We start from the raw sequence: 4,213 nt of genomic DNA on the forward strand, positions 1-4,213 counted from the left end.
CCCTTGAAAGTCTTCAGAAAGTCTACGGCGACGAAGCGATGAGCCGGCGAGGTGTTCTGATGACATCACGTTTCAAGACGGGCGGAGCTTCACTGTTCAAGACCGATGAAGGCTTCAGGTCAGGAGACACCAGGTGGGTTTTCTTTGTGTCACCGTGAATTCGTCCCCCAGAGTCAGACTGTCAACACAGAGTTCCACTGGGACCTTCTGAGGGGAACATTCGCTGTGGACCACCTGAACTGTGTCGCCATGGCAACAGGCTCCTCCAACATGACAACGTGCTGTGAGCAGGTGTGTTGTAGATTTTGTTCCCCAAAATTTTGACCCAAAATCTGATGCAAGGGACAAAGCTGGAAACCAATATTGGATGAATGTGATCTTCAGGCCTTCAGGCAGCACTGCTTTAAAAACAGCCCTGATTCTGCAGTGGAAATCACTGCATGGGCTCAGGAACAGTCAGCTGTGAGCGGGAGTGTTCAAGATTTTCTGTTCCCCAAAAGTTCTCTGCTCCAGTTTCAGGTTTCCATGGTGACATCACTAATGTTCACGTACCAGTGGTCACGTTAACGTGTTGAACTCAGTGATGATGATGAACTCTGAATACGTCCTGATGAAGGTCGCTGCTTCCTGCTGCTCCGTGCATCACCGCGCTGCGTTCAGGAACTCTCTGAACTGTTAGACCATGAAACAAACCGAACCCTCAGCTTGTTGCTTCTGTTCAGTTCAGTTTAAAGTCAAAAGTTTCACTCTTCAACACAGCTCAGGTCTAAATTTTCATGTTTGCATGTTCTATTTTTATAAAACAGGTTTCTGAAACCAGAGGAGTTTCTACTTAGTGGGTTTTGGTACAACTGATGGAACCAGATAAATGTAGCAGGCCGAGGCCGACTATCGAACCGGTTGGACAGCCAAAGCAAACATAAGGTAGATACGAGGCCGGATGAAGTCACCAAGTATCTCCAGCTCTTTGTTTGGTGACAGAACAGGAAGTGGATTTGTTACGTTCAGTCATGAATTGTTGGTTCTGCAGGACTCTAAACGGTTCACTACTCTGGCTTTCATTTTCTCATGTTGTGAGATGCAGACTTGTTGAGATGATTGATGGACTTTGCGGTCGTAAAACTACTTTCATTGTTGTTGCAACCGGATCTGTTTCATTTCATGAGGAGCGGATCTGAATGACAGACAGAAGATCAATTCTTCTTCTCACCACCAGACTGGACAGAACCGGGTCTGAACTGCTGCAGCAGGTCTGGTTTCTCTGAGCCGTGATGACCACAGCTACAGCTGGAGAACTGATCTGAGAGCAGCTACGACCGGTCGGGTGTCAGCCGAGCCGTGTTTCATATCCTCCGTCACACAGGTGGAGATCAGGAGCTTTGAACTGGCTCTGATTCGTCTGAGACAGGAAACAAGTTATTCTCATTACTTTGTTTGTTTACTCTGAAAAACCGTCGGGAGAGACGTCGCTTCACGCCGAGCCATGAAAAGCAGCTTCGATTCTGGTGAGTCCAAACCGACCAGATGAGATGAGAATATCCTGCACAGCCAGAACCACAACAACAGACCCCAGATCAGTCAGACAACAACCGTCAGACCGCTGAGGGACGGAGACAATCAGGAACAGACTGCACATGTCCTCCATGTCTCAACATGAGCAGGTCAGATAAGCTACGACCAATCAGATGACAGTTCCTCGTCTTCAAACTTTACATCACGTCTGCTGTGACGTTTGGAGGGAACTGAAAAACATGCAAGTTTCTCCTCTGCAACAGCTCAACTATCCACCAACCTTCTGCTCCTCAACTTCCTTCTGCTCCTCAACTTCCTTCTGCTCCTCAACTTCCTTCTGCTCCTCAACTTCCTTCTGCTCCTCAACTTCCTTCTGCTCCTCAACTTCCTTCTGCTCCTCAACTTCCTTCTGCTCCTCAACTTCCTTCTGCTCCTCCACTTCCTTCTGCTCCTCCACTTCCTTCTGCTCCTCAACTTCCTTCTGCTCACCGAACATTTAACACAAAGTCTGATGCATGTCCAGGTTTTATTAAAACGGATTAACTTGTAATCTGTTGTGAGGTTGTCGCTCCTCCTCTGACCAGGAGATGTTCACAGCTTTCATGTTTACTACAAGACTTCCCTCTTTAGTGATCACATCAAATTTACTTCAACTTAAGTTCTGTTATTTTACTCAGATCTTCAAATCTCAGTTAATTACTAATATTTTAGCACCGAGCTCGATGATTCAGTCATTAATCATTTCAATGTTCAAATTAAAAACAGCAGATAAACGTAATAAAAAGGTTCTTAAGGTCACAACAGACTTCAGCTCAGCATGAAGTCATCAGAGAAAGATTAGACCAACACGCATGTTATTATATAGATATATATTATAGAATATAAGCAGCTGACACCTCATAGAATAACAGAATCATATATATATATATATATTATATATATATATATTATATATATTATATATATATAATATATAATATATATAGACATGAATGAAACAGGAGATTAGACGTAATCTAAAGGTGCCGTAAGGTCACGGCACACTGGAGCTGATGGACAGTAAACAGGACATGAAGGGGACAGAGGAGATAGGGACAGAGCAGAAGAGAACTGGACAGATCAGAGGAGACAGGGACAGATCGGGGACAGATCAGAGGAGACGGGGACACCAACAGCAGCAGGACGGAGGAAAACAGCGTCCCCGTAAAGAGGAACATACCACAGAATATTACAGGAAGATGATGAGAGGACTGACAGCTGAGAGACAAGACAAGACGAGGAGGAGAATCAGAAGAGGAGAATCAGAAGAGGAGAATCAGAAGAGGAGAATCAGAGGAGGAGAATCAGAAGGAGGAGAATCAGAGGAGGAGAATCAGAAGGAGAATCAGAAGAGGAGAATCAGAAGGAGGAGAATCAGAAGGAGGAGAATCAGAAGGAGAATCAGAAGAGGAGAATCAGGGGAGGAGAATCAGAGGAGGAGAATCAGAAGGAGAACCAGAGGAGGAGAATCAGAAGAGGAGAACCAGAGGAAGGAGAACCAGAGGAGTGATGGAGACATGCAGCTGCTCAGAAATAAGAGAAAGAACAACATACTGAAGCTGCGACGACGGAGAGTCCTGAATCCCTGCTCCTCTTCCTCCTCTCCTCTTCCTCTCTGCTCTGAAAGTCTGCAGCCTCCTTCTCTCTCTCCCCTTCACGCTCTCTCTCCCTCTCTCTCTCCCTCTAGCTCTCTCTCTCTCTCCTGCTCAGCGTCTCTCTACCATCCCTCCTCTCTCTCTCTCTCTCTCTCGCTCCTCTCTCTCTCTCTCTCTCTCTCTCTCTCTCTCTCTCTCTCCCTCTCTCTCTCCCTCTCTCTCTCCCGCTCAGCGTCTCTCTACCATCCCTCCCTCTCTCTCTCTCTCTCTCTCTCCCTCTCTCTCTCTCCCTCTCTCTCTCTCTCTCTCCCTCTCTCTCTCTCTCCCTCTCTCTCTCTCCCGCTCAGCGTCTCTCTACCATCCCTCCCTCTCTCTTTTGTCGCTGTAGGAGCTGGCCATGCCTTCACTGGCGGAGGAGGAGGGGGAGGAGGGGGAGGAGGGGGGCAGACAGACAGACAGGAGGGGAGGAGAGGATGATGATGATGATGATGATGAAGATGGTGGAGGGAGAATCAGACACTGCAGCAGTAAACGAAGAAGAAGAAGACAGCGGTACCTCTCTCTCCTTCCTCCTCTTCCTCTTCTTCCTCTTCTTTATTTCTCGGTGACGCGCACGCAAACACGGCGACGCGCCCGCGGAGAGGGGGAGGGAAGAGGAGGAGGGGGGGAGTAGTGCGCATGCAGGCTCCAAGGATGGCAACACATTCACTCCCCCCCATGTGAATTAATTCAAAGCATGTAGACTCTGTGTGTGTGTGTGTGTTGATTTTCTACCCTGCAGACAGACACACACACACACACACACACACACACACACACACACACACACACACACACACACACACACACACACACACACACACACACACACACACACACACACACACACACACACACACAGCCTCTCTATAGGCGCTGTGTGTACTTCCCTTTGTTCGTCTCTGTGAACAAAGGAGCTCCACTCTGGTTTCTACTGTGACTCTATTAGTAGATGTCCTGCTGTTCATATCTGGGTTTTATATTTATAATAAACTATTAAAATAAGTTCTGGGATGTCAGATTTTTTT

At 47.2% G+C, this 4,213-nt stretch overlaps 1 protein-coding gene across 9 annotated transcripts in view; it reads right to left on the minus strand.

The window, feature by feature from the left end:
* Window positions 1–3,790, minus strand: part of myt1la (myelin transcription factor 1-like, a) — a 58,244-nt gene extending 54,454 nt beyond the window's left edge. For 4 of the 9 annotated variants that reach the window (XM_069687629.1, XM_069687631.1, XM_069687633.1 and 1 more), the window contains exon 1: window positions 3,106–3,228. The gene's annotated coding sequence lies outside the window, so the exon portion shown is untranslated. Of the gene's footprint in view, window positions 1–3,105; window positions 3,230–3,702 lie in introns of those variants that run through there. The other 5 variants (XM_069687632.1, XM_069687634.1, XM_069687628.1 and 2 more) reach the window with 4 other exon arrangements.
* Window positions 3,791–4,213: the final 423 nt, after the last annotated feature.

The sequence above is a fragment of the Brachyistius frenatus genome, unplaced genomic scaffold (assembly GCF_029030835.1).
Source record: "Brachyistius frenatus isolate BFR_SWC_R1_liver_20210118 unplaced genomic scaffold, ASM2903083v1 Contig_478, whole genome shotgun sequence".
Taxonomy (NCBI): Eukaryota; Metazoa; Chordata; class Actinopteri; family Embiotocidae; genus Brachyistius; species Brachyistius frenatus.